This window comes from Balaenoptera acutorostrata, chromosome 15 (genome assembly GCF_949987535.1).
Source record: "Balaenoptera acutorostrata chromosome 15, mBalAcu1.1, whole genome shotgun sequence".
In the NCBI taxonomy this organism is placed as follows: domain Eukaryota; kingdom Metazoa; phylum Chordata; class Mammalia; order Artiodactyla; family Balaenopteridae; genus Balaenoptera; species Balaenoptera acutorostrata.
The window spans coordinates 39,056,925-39,069,232 of NC_080078.1; the positions used below are offsets into that span (position 1 = coordinate 39,056,925).

At 58.4% G+C, this 12,308-nt stretch overlaps 1 non-coding gene across 1 annotated transcript; it reads left to right on the forward strand.

Annotated features, from left to right (window-relative positions):
- The first annotated feature begins 7,354 nt into the window (after positions 1-7,354).
- TRNAR-CCU (transfer RNA arginine (anticodon CCU)) lies at positions 7,355-7,427 on the forward strand. The gene has a single exon. It is a non-coding gene; the product is annotated as a tRNA-Arg (tRNA).
- Positions 7,428-12,308: the final 4,881 nt, after the last annotated feature.

Below are 12,308 nucleotides of genomic sequence, written 5' to 3' on the forward strand. Positions count from 1 at the left end.
CTTTTTTGTGGTAAAATACACATAACATAAAATTTACTGTTTTAACCATTTTTAAATGCACAGTTTAGTGGTGTTAGGCACATTCACATTGTTGTGCGACCATCACCACCGTCCATCTCAGAACGTCCTCATCTTCCCAAATTGAGATGCCATCACCCAGTGTATCCAGAATATTATCATTGCCCCATGTAATTAATATCAAAATTATTAATGAGGTGGTTTACAGTTTTTTAATTTAATTTTTATTTATTTATTTCTGGCTGTGTTGGGTCTTCGTTGCGGTGCACAGGCTTCTCATTGCGGTGGCTTCTCTTGTTGCGGAGCACAGGCTCTAGGCACACGGGCTTCGGTAGTTGTGGCACGTGGTCTCAGTAGTTGTGGCTCAGAGGCTCTAGAGCGCAGGCTCAGTAGTTGTGGCACACGGGGTTAGTTGCTCCACGGCATGTGGGATCTTCCCGGACCAGGGCTCGAACCCGTGTCCCCTGCATTGGCAGGCAGATTCTTAGCCACTGTGCCACCAGGGAAGCCTGGTTTACATTTTTAAAACCAGTTTTATTGACATATAATTCACACACCATACAATTCACCCACTTAAAGTCTACACTTCAATGGCTTTTAATATATTCAGAGCTGTGCAGCCATCTCCACAGTCAATTTTAGAACATATTCATCCCCACAAAGAGAAGTCATTCCCAATGCCCCCCTCCCCTCCCAGCCCCGGCAACCACTAATCCACTCTCTGTCTGTGGATTTGTTCTGGATGCTTCACATAAATGGAATCACACACGATGTGGTCTTCTGTGCCTGGCTTCTCTCACTGGGCATCACATTTTTAAGGTTCATCATGTGGTGGCCTGTGTCAGTGCTTCGTTCTCTTTTATGGCTGCATAATATTCTATTACATGGATCTACCGCATTACATTCTTTTTTTAGGTCTTGGAAATCTGGCCAGCATTTTACACTGACGGTTCATCTCTACTTGGACTGGCCACATTTACGGTCAGCAGCCCCGAGTGGCCCCTTTGAGCCCCGGTTGTCCGACAGTCGACCATGATATACCTTAGGAAGTTTGCACCGAAACGAGGAAAAAGTTAACGGCTCTGACGTTTCAGAAAGAAAGAAAAGGAGACTGTCCTCTGAAGATGTTTTCCAACTGGCTCCTTGCATTTGGTTTTCTATCGGAACAAGCTTGAATGTTTGGGGGAAGGTAGGTGGGAAACCTGCCAAATCCTTTTGGGTGACGCATCCTGACCACATTGTGCTGCTGCTCAAAGGGGCTGGGGCACAGAGGCGGGCTCACCCTTGCCCAGCAGCCACCGTCCTGCTCCCCGAGCGACACAGACACCCTGCCTGCACCACTTCTCAGAGGGCGCCTCCTGGGCCCTCAGCCGTGTCCATGGCAACCCTGGCCTTCAATGCCCCGGGGAAGGTGGTCTTCTCAGGGGTGCCGGGCATCCCAGCCGGTGAGCTGCTCCCAGCCGAGCCCTCACCCATGGGATCAGTTTACCTGCTGGATGCCATTGTGTCCTCCTGCTCCCTGCCTGGAAGCCAGGCCATGGGAGCTTCTGCATCTTGCTGTGACCTGGGGGTGGGCACAGAGGCCCTTTCTCCCACCAGGCCCCATGCCATCCCAGCACTCCAATCTCCACTGAGTCTGGATCCCACGTCAGCTGGGGTGCTGGGTGCTGCCACCCCCTTTTACAGATGGGGAAACAGGCTCGGTGTCAGGTCAGGGTCACCCCCACTTGGTGGGGTGGGGCTGCGACTCAAACCCAGGGTTTCTGGCTCCTGTCTCTTTTGCCTCCTCATTGATATTCATAGTGACCACTCCTCACACACGGGGCACAGAGCCCTTTCTACACGGGGTGCAGAGCCAAGCTCAGCAAGGCCGGAAGTAGGTGAGGCCACTTCACACATGTGAGGACTGAGGCTCCGAGAGAGCCGGGATCCGCTGGGGGCACCAGCTGGGAGGCAGGTCCTGCCCACCTTCCCAGTGGCCTTCCTGGTCAGGGGGTGGAATCCCCACACTGTGGTGGGGCAGGTCTGACAGAGAGGAAACCGAGATCTGGGGAGGGCCCTGGAGCGCCCAGCCAGCCAGCCTGCCCCCTGCGTTGACTGAGCTGCTGCTCAGGACCATCCCCACAGCTTCTCCACCAGGCTGGGTCCTCCGCAGCTGGGCCTCAACTTTGCCAGTCAACGTTCAGGGTCAGCGGCCTCCAGCCCCCGCTGCAGTCTCAGGGCTGAGGGACAAGAAGTGGTCTAATCTGAGCCACCTGCCCAACCCAGATGCCCTGAGGTGGGACTCAGGGCTCCCCAGCTGCACTGTGTCCCCCCAGGAAGCAGGAACCAGCGTCTCTGGCCCAGTACATCCTGACGAAGGGCCCTTGCCCACCGGGGGAAGCTGCCTGGCCACCAGCTCTGCATCCCCACCCCTAGCCCCGCAGAGCTGAGAGCTGCGCCATCACTTTGGGAGCCAGGCACCCATGAGTCACCCCAGGGAATTCCACCCACACATCCAGCAGGGTGGGGCCTCCGGGCCCAGTTGCTCTCGCTAGAAGTGGAAGGAACGTCCTGCAGAGGTGCCTCGGCCGCTTGCCAAGTGGACTCCAGGGTGTTTTCCAGGAAGATCAGGAAGTGAAATTGCTCCTCATCCAGCCCTGGGGGCAGGGACCCTGGCTGGCCCCCAGGGAGGGAGAGCAGACCCTTCCCCACGGGCTCACCTTCACCAGGGCCCCTACAGCTGCACCCCCTGGACGCCATCCCCATCGTCCTGTGGCCAGGCGCCCTGCACTGGGCAGGCAGGAAGCCCGCCACGCCAGCTCCTGGGGGTGGAGGGTGGGGGAGAAAGGACGCCTTCGAGGGCGTGGCCGGTCCCTGTGGAGCTAGCTGAGGCGGGAGTGAGGGCTGGGCAGGGTGAGTGGTAAGTCAGACCCCGAGGAACATGCGGAGACCCTGATTCTGGGGGCAGCAATCTGACCAGCAAGCTCAGGCTGGGATGGAGGACCATGCTGGAGTTTGAGCCCCTTGATCAGAGTCAGGGGGCTGGATGCAGGTCAACACAACGCCTGCTGCCCGTACCCCATAGCCAGTCAGCCACTCAGGGTGGCCTCAGCCATCAGAATCCCTGTCTGCACCCTGCATTCCAGCCAGGAAAACCCCGCTTCCCTCACTTTGCTAGGGATTCGCCCAGAAGCAGAAGTGTGTTCAGATCACCTGAAAGCCCGGTGAGGGTCACTGCAGGGTGAGGGACATGCAACTTTCTGTGCCACGCCCCTAAACAGGCCCCTGGGCACAGAAGTCACTGGTGGAAGTTCGGAAAACCTCCAACACCCCGGCTTGGAAGCAAAACCTGGAGGTCTCGATGGCGTAGCCATTTTCCTTCTGGATGGAGGGGACACCGGGTCACAGATGGAGTGTTCCAGCCCGTGATTGAGGCCTCCGTGCCACCCCCGCCACCCCCCGCTCTCACATCAGCCGGGCTGCAAACCCCAGCTAACTGGGTCCCTCTCCCAGCTTGCGGGCAACGTCTGCTGGGTCCGCCCTCCGCCCCCCTGGCGCCAGGCCGGCCTGCCGGGGAGGGGCTGCCGGCCACGTTAATCTATCAGTTCCTGGTGTGCCCTGGCTCCAAACAGCAGAGGGACAAGTAGACGCTCGCTTGGAGCCCCCGGGACTGCTGATAATGCAGCCCCTCCCAGCACGACCCCACCAGCAGGCTGGAGCCAGGGCCAGAGTTCAAACTCATTAGCACACGCAAAACGCAAAACGGGAGTCCAAGGATGTCCTCCTGCCCTGACCTCCCAACCTCCCATCTCTCACTGGTGAAGGATCACCACTGGTGAAGGATCCCTCCTCACCCGGCTCCGGTTGCTGTGATGTCACCAGGCCCTGGTCCCCTGCCACCAGGAGCAGCGTCCCCCACTGGCTTTGTGTGGCCTCTGGAGGTGAGGCAAGAACCCGGCACCACGCGGTGCCCCGGGTCCCCCACTGCTCATCCCCCCTCCAGAGCACCCCCAGCCTTCATCCACCATGCCTGGAAAGCCCCCCGGAGATGGTGCCTTCAAGTTCCCGAGGGGGAGGGAGACATCTGCGTACAGATCCTCGGCCCACTGGCCTCCGACTCGGCGGCTCACGCATTCACACGCTCACAAACACGTGCACACGCACTGCTCTGAGCACAGGGTGAGAGCAGAGCTGCAAAAGCCCTCAGACAAATGTCCTTGCATCCGCCTTGCTAGTCCTGGTGCAGAGGCTGTTTTTCTGGCCAGGGGTTGCCCAAGACACAGTGAAGAGCCTGAGGGAACAGAGAAGCCGTGGGCAGGCAGGCGTTTTCCTGGGAGGAGGGTCTGTGCTTTCAGAGGGTTTCTACCCCAGTCAGGACCCCTTCGGCAGGGTGGACACACGGCTGCCTGGGGTCTCATACACGGAGCAGAATGATTTCCACACCCCCAGCCCAGACCCGTGATGTGTCCAAATGCAGTGCAGGGCAGGTGCCGACCACACCTTGGAGAGGGCCGCTGCCCCCATGGACTTCCAGGACATGGGGAATAGTTGCCATGGCCCCCAGAGGCCGCCAGGAGGGCTGGTCCAGGACAGCTGCTCCGGCATCCCTTTGGCTGTGTCTGCACGGTGGGCCGGCCCCAACCTCACACACCTGGATGACAGGTGACCTGAGGACCCACCTGACACGCCCTTGGGAAAGTACTGGGCTCTGCTGCATCTCAGCCAAACCCTGGCCCCTCCAGACACCAGCCAAACAACCGTGAACGTCTCAGTGGCCCAACAAAGAGTGACAGGGTCCCCGCAAACCCTAAAAATGCAGTTAAAGAGAAAGCAACAGGCCAGTCAGTGCATGATTTACTCCAGCAAAGCACAGCTGCAAAAGCCAGACCCAGTGCCGGGCAGTCTGCAGTGACCTCAGCCCCTCCCGCACCTTCTGCCTGGGACTCAGATGACTTTGCCATCCGTTTACACGGGTGCTAATGGCCAAGGGTTGTGGGCTGGGCAGCGGGAGAACCGAGGGGCCAGGCAGTGCCTGTGGGCACAGCCGTCTGCACGGCCAGGGGCTGGAGACGCCAGCCCAGTCGGGCCGTTGCCCTGTCTGTCGCCGGCCCTGCGCGGCGTGCCTCGCTGGGTTTCAGCTGCCTTCCGAGAGCGGTCCCCTGCTTGCTGATTTGTGGCCGACTTAATCCCACACTAATTAGATTTCTGCGTTGGTGGCGAAAGGGCCCCGTGCCGTGCGTGCCAGCCCCCTGGCAGCCCAGCCTGTGGCTTGTTTTGCACAGAATTTTAATTGTTTCCAAATTAATCCTCGGACTTGAGTGAGCTCAGCACAGATAAGCCGGTCGCCGGGAGGGGAGCAGCCGCGTTCCCATCTCCCCGGGCCGGGGCTGGCAGCCCTCCGGTGGGGCGGCGCGGGGAGGCCGAGCCTCGGACATGACGCGATCGCCCAGAAATGTCCAGGCCATCTCCCACCTCCTGCCTCTGAGAGCGCTGCTGGGCTGCCCGGCCCTGGGAGTTTTCCTTCTGTTTGCTCTTGGCTCAGCTTCCCTCCTAATCCTATTTTCGCCAGTTTCTATCCAATTTAATACAGCTTCTGTAAGTCAGAATTAATTACCCTGTGTGCTTCCAGCCCCGCGTCCTCTGCTCACCGTTCGAGGGCTGGGCTCAGAAAGGTGGGGGTCGGAAGGCAGGCAGGTGGAGGAGAGGAAGACAGCCCCACACGTGGAGGAGGGTTTGGTGTCCCACTTCCGCACCAGGGAGCCCTACCAGGCTGAAGAGGCTGGGTCCCAACACCGCAGCATGAAGGACCAGCCTCTTCCACCAGGAAGCCTTCCCTGATTGCCTCGGCCTCCCCGGGCTCCGCCAACAACCACAACGTGTACCCAACGCCAAGCCCGCCGTCCCCACCACCCTCAGGGAAGGACCCACGATGGACTCGAGCACCTTGCAAAATGTGTCCATTACCTTCGGATAAAAAACCAAGAAAGATACCGCAGGCTACAGAAGAAAAAAATAGATAAATGACTTCACCAAACTAAAAACTTTTGTGCTGCAAAGGCATCATCAGGAAAAGAAAAAGACAACCTACAGATCGGGAGATGTTTGCAAGTCATGTATCTGATAAAGGAGTAGTGTCTAGAATATAGAGAAAGCTCGAACAACTCAGCAATAAGAAGACAGATTACCTACTTTAAAAAATGGGTAAAGGATTTTTTTTTTTATGGCTGCGTTGGGTCTTCACTGCTGCACGTGGGCTTTCTCTAGTTGCGGCGAGTGAGGGCTACTCTTCGTTGCAGTGTGTGGGCTTCTCATTGTGGTGACTTCTCTTGCTGCAGAGCACGGGCTCTAAGAGCGTGGGCTTCAGTAGTTGTGGCACGCGGACTCAGTAGTTGTGGCTCGCGGGCTCTAGAGCGCAGGCTCAGTAGTTGTGGCGCACAGGCTTAGTTGCTCCGCGGCACGTGGGATCCTCCCGGACCAGGGCTCGAACCCATGTCCCCTGCATTGGCAGGTGGATTCTTAACCACTGCGCCACCAGGGAAGTCCTGGGTAAAGGATTTGCATAGACATTTCTCCAAAGGAGATACACAAATGGCCAGTTAGTACATGAAAAGATGCTCAACATCATCACTCATCTGGGAAATGCAAACTAAAACCACTATGAGATACCACCTCACACCCACAAGGATGGCCAGGATCAAAAAACAAAACAAACCCCAGAAAATGACGAGTGTTGGGGAGGATGTGGTCGTGGAAGCTTGTGCACTGCTGGTGGGAATGGAAATGGTGCAGCCACCAGGGAAAATAATACGGCACTTCCTCCAAAGGTTAAACACAGGATTACCATGAGATCCAGCAATTCCACTTCCAGGTAGTCACCTGAGGTAATTGAAAACATATGTCCACACAAGAACTTGTGCACAAATGTTCATAGCATGATTCACAGCAGCCAAAAGTGGAAACAACCCAAATGTCCAACAGAGGAATGGATGAGCATAATGTGGTCTATCCACACAACGGAATACAATTCAGCCATAAAAAGGAAGTACTGACGCACACTACAACACGGATGAACCTCAAAAACATCACGCTCAGTAAAATAAGCCAGATACAGAAAGACACACACTGTACGATTGTCCCTTTATGAAATGTCCAGAACAGGCAAATCCACTGGGGCAGAAAGTAGATTAGTGGTTGTCTAGGGATGGGGGCTAAGGGAGGGATGGCCGAGGGGTATGGGGTTTCCTTTAGGTGGTTCCGAAATGGATTGTGATCCTGGTTGCCCAACTCCAGTATCTGTAGTGAGTATCCTAAGAACAATTTAATCCTACACTTTAAAATGGCAAATCTTGGGACTTCCCTGGTGGTGCAGCGGATAAGACTCTGCACTCCTGATGCAGGGGGCCCAGGTTTGATCCCTGGTCAGGGAACTAGATCCCACATGCATGACACAACTAGAGTTCACATGCCACAGCTAAGAAGCCTGCTTGCCGCAACTAAGGAGCCCACCGGCCACAACTAAGACCCGGAGCAGCCAAACAAACAAATAAATAAATATTTCAAAAAATAATAATGAAATGGCAAATATTACTGCAGGTTAAGTAATCTAAGAAAAGTGATCATAAAAAAAATGAATAATGAGTGAAGAAAGGAAGAAGAAGTACCAAAAGAAACCAAGAAGTCCAGAGAGTGCCCAGAGCCCCCAAGGCAGTTGAGGTGGGTCACAACCTCTGCTTAGAGTTTCCCAGTAGGCAGAGCAAAGATGGAAATGCACTCACAATGATGCCCTTTGCCTCCGTGATCACATTCCAGGAACTTCTCACCTGTCAGCCAAGTTCATCCCCAGCAGAAACAGGCAGGAGGCTGGCTTTACAGATGAGAGCACCGAGGCAAGGCCAAGGTCACCAACTGGCGAATGACAGAGACCAGATAGGCACCCAGGCACTCTGCACTCCCCACTGCTTCCCCACCTGCCCGTTTGTGTCCACAGAGATGTGAGCAGTCACCACCAGCAAGAGCGGCCACACATGGCCTTTCCAAAGGAGGTTCTGTAACCTGTTCTTGAAGACGGGGTGTGGGGGGGTTCACCCCCACAGGGTAACACACACCAGGACCAGCCAGGTGTCCCTTGCAGACAGAGGGCAGGATTGGGGGCAGCCCCGGGGAGCACATCCAGGGCTCATCACAGAAGGATGCTGGCCAGGGAGGCGGATCCTGGCCACCACCATGACTAAAGTTTAAAGAATGTTTGAAGCCTTGAGGATTTTATTAAAGGGCCCATTCCTGAGGGCATTTGGGAGTGTCTTGGTCCCTGGGCAGGGAGACCCTGCTTCCCGAGGTTGTCGGCCTGGCCCCCCCGGATGTGCACACAGAAGCACGCACGCCCGTGGATTTGAGCAACGCTCCAGACATGCCTGTCTCTCCAAGGCCCCAGGCCCTGGGGGTTCCAGGCTTGTGGTCTTGGTGGTGTCTTCCTCTTTACCACTTTTCCCTGGGGCGACATTGAGGGGGGGAGCGGGCGCCACAAGACCACAGTTCCCACGGCCAGCGGCCCCTCAGAAGACCTGGCTGGGGCCCCAACAGAGGGGGAGGCCCGGGGGTCCCTGCAGCCTGTGCCTGGCTTGCTCTTTCCTGGGACGCTCCGCACTGGGCTCTGCCCGATTCTCAAATGCCCGGCGTTGCAGTCCTGGGAGCGATGTGCCAGGCTCAGGTCTCCTGCAGAGTTCAGCTCGGGGGCTGGGAGTCTCAACCCCCGCAAATCCTGAGGCCCTCTGCCAAAGAGAACCATGTCGCTGCCTGCGCCTCACTTCCCTGTACTGGACCCGGGGAAGAGGGGGCGCCCGGCCCCGCAGTGACCCTGCCTGGAGTTTAGACAGGTGGTCGGGCCCTGCCTCTGATGTCAGAGTTCCAAAAAGGGCCACTGGGGCGGACAGGAGTGCAGGGGGCTCCCCCAGGGGCACTGCGGGATCTGTCCCGGCCTCTATCCAGCTGCTGGCGGTTCCTGGGCGCCGGGCAACGAGTTGCCAGTCTTCACGGGCGCTCTCCCTGAGTGCGCTGTGTCCACACCTTCTCTGAAGGATTCCAGGCCCATTGGGTTAGGGTCCACCCCACTCAGGAATGACCACATCTTACCTTCACTAACTATAGCTGCAATGACTCTGTTTCCAAATGAGGTCCCCCTTGGAACTACTGGGGGTCAGCACTTCAATACAGGAATTTTAGAGGGTCACAATTCAACCCTTAACATCCCCAACAGAATTCCACCATAACACAACTCGTGTGAGGCTGAAATGTGTGCTGGGGAGTGGACCGCACCCGACAACACTGTTGGCCTGGGTGCAGGTTCTGGGTGTGGGGGCAGCTCTGCAGGGCCTGGTTGGGGGAAGGGGTGGTGGTTCCGAGGGGTGCCAAGGCCCGATGGGCTGCACTGGGAACAGAGAGCACAGAGAGTGGGGTCCCTGGGGTCCTGCCACGTGGGGCCCGGGGCCGTGTTACGAATTTGCCCACCAGCTGACCTGAGATGGGATTACCCTGGGTTATCTGGGTGGGCCCAGTGTCATCCCACGGGTCTTCAGAAGTGGACGAGGAGGCCAAGGAGATGTGAGTGAACATGGAGGAGGGGGCTGAGCCAGGGACGTGGCGCCTCCAGAAGCTGGAAAATGCAGGAAATGATTCTGCCCTGGAGCCTCTGAGGAGCCGGCCCAGCAGACACTGTGATTTCAGCCCGCGTGGGACTCCCGACCACCAGACTGTGAGAGAATAAAATGTCACTGTCTTAAGGCACTGAGTTTGTGTGATTTGTTACAGCAGCCACAGGACACCAGTACGCCCCTGTCCCCTCCCCCCCCCAGAACAGGGGGTTCCAGGAACGAGGCCCAGAGCCCTGTGCCACCAGGTGGATCCAGCTAACCAGCCACAGAGGCTTTTGACTGAATGCTGGTCTAGTGCCACGGAGAGTTCCCCAGAAGGACGAGAAGGAACACAGTACGGCCACACCTGTGACAGACGCTGCACGTCTGATGCCACGAACGGCCCTGCCCTGTGAGCTCCACCTCGATGAAGGACAGCTCACTTTGATGGGCGACCAGAGCTCTGAATGTGCCTGTCCTCGTGGCCTAAGGCCTGGGGCAGCCTAGGGGGACCTGGAGCTCATGGGAGGCCTGAGGGACCCTGACAGGGCTATGTGCCCCCCTGTCGCACCCCAGGCCCTGGAGGCCTCTGTCCTCTGCCAACCCCGGCCCAAGCGGCCGGCCTGTCCAGCTGCTCCGAGCAGACGCAGCCACAGAGAGTGGGCCCAGCCCCAATACACACAGCCCAGAGCCCTGGCTGAGAGCAGCCTCCCAGTGGGAGCGGCCGCCAGCTGTCCAGAGCGCCGTCTCCGTCGCTGAGACTGGTGGGGTTGTGCCACCCCCAAACACTGTCCCTAAACTTGGACAGCGTGTACAGTGCTCCGTGCCACCCCACTGCTCAGACGGGGAGACTGAGGCTCAGAGGGCCAGGGGCCACCAGCTCTGAAGCCCACACCCAGACCCCCACCCTAAAGGGACAGCTCACCCATCCTATTCTGTGGACAGACCTGGGGAGGGGCCAGGAGGGGAATAGACACCCACTGGAGCTCAGGCTGCCACTGGGGTGGGGTGTCTGGACCTCGGCCCCCACCTCTCCTGGAGCTGGGAATGGTAGCCCACGAGAACTGTCAGGCCTGGAGGAACCCCAAGCCCCTGGCCCATCTCCGCCCTTGGGCCACTGCATCCCCCTCCAAGAAGTGCAGCCCGGGTGGGTCTCCAGAGCCCACACCTCATCAAGTGAGAAGGAGCTCCCTTGGGGGCCCTGCAGTGTGGATGGGGTCCCTCAAGCCAGCCACTGGCCATCCCTGCAGCCCTTGCCCATCTTGCTCACCCCAGGGTCCTCCGGGGTCACGGCGCCTAGGACCTCACAGGTTCTCAGAGACAGAGCTTCACCCCAGACCCAGGGTCCCGCCTCTTGGCACAGCTGCTCAGAGCCCAGCACACAGTAGAGTCTCCCTAAACACCTGTCAGATGCAGGTGGAGTAAGGGGCTCCTGGCCGGCAGCAGCTCCCCCTGCCCCCGGCCACTAGGACTCCAGTTAGAGCTAGACCGCTGCCCTGGGCCAGGCTCGGCCCCACCAGCCTCCACTCCCCAAGCACCTGGCCAGCTCCTCCTGCAGCTCTGTGTCCCCAGCACAGCCGGGACTGCACTGGAGCCAGTGGAGGTTGGAACAGCCCACAGGGAGCCACTAGGGGTCTGGACACAGAGTGGATCCAGGGGAGGTGGGGCTTTCGAGCAGGAAGACCCCGGCACCTGCTTCACAGGCAGATGAGGGGGCAAAGAGGACATGTATGAACCTGTGCCTGCAACCTGCATGTGTATGAGCACCACACATGTCCGCGTGCACGTCCCTGTGTGTGTACGAGCACGGCAGTGTGTGCACATGTGTGCACTTCTGTATGTGCGCATCTACCTTGTGGGGTGCTCCTGTGAGCTTTGGGAGCCATGAAGAGCCCAGCCCAGCCCCAGGATCCCTGTGGGCCATGGCCATCTGTCCTCCCTGGACACTGTTGGAGCTGGGCCCTGGGCCTGGGGTGGAGCTGAGCAGGTCCCTCGGCCCTTCCCACCTCAGATGCCCAACCCCCCACCCCCCCACCCCCCAATCCCCCACTCTGTGACTGTGGGGAGGGACTGTCGGGCAGGACAATGGCGCGGACAAAGGCAGGGAGGTGGGACCCAGCACAGCCTGTTCCCAAGACTGGGCAGCATCGGTGGGACACCCCAAGGCCGAACAGCCAGGACCAGAACGGTGGCCTGAGCGCAGGCGTCCCAGGACCCAGGGCAGCCCCTCCCAGCGCTCTGCAGTGACCCTGGGCTGCCTTCCCAAAAGTATGGATTCCAGAGCAGCTGTTCGGCTATTGAATCACCTTGGGAAATACAGACAGACACTGCCTGGCAGAGCCGGGGTAATCCACGCCTTCCTGGGGACACGGTGACCACCGGGGAGCCCTGAAGACTGATTTTCCACCCGATTTAGCCAGCTCCTCTGTCCCTCCCAGCGTGGCCCCCACCGTGCTCTGGGCAGGGCTGCCCTGGACCTCCCCCTCCCCCAGCCCCAGCCCCGCCTTCCTGTGTGGGGCTCCTGGGTGTCAGTGAGCTGAAGGGTGTGGCTCCCCCATCGCCCCCCAATGGGCCCCACACTGAGGATTCAGGTGCCTTGGGTGAGAACCCTTCTTGCTGGCAGGTCTGTGCTTCTTCCAGTGTGTGTGGACCGGAAAGAGAACTCCACCAGCATCACAGACC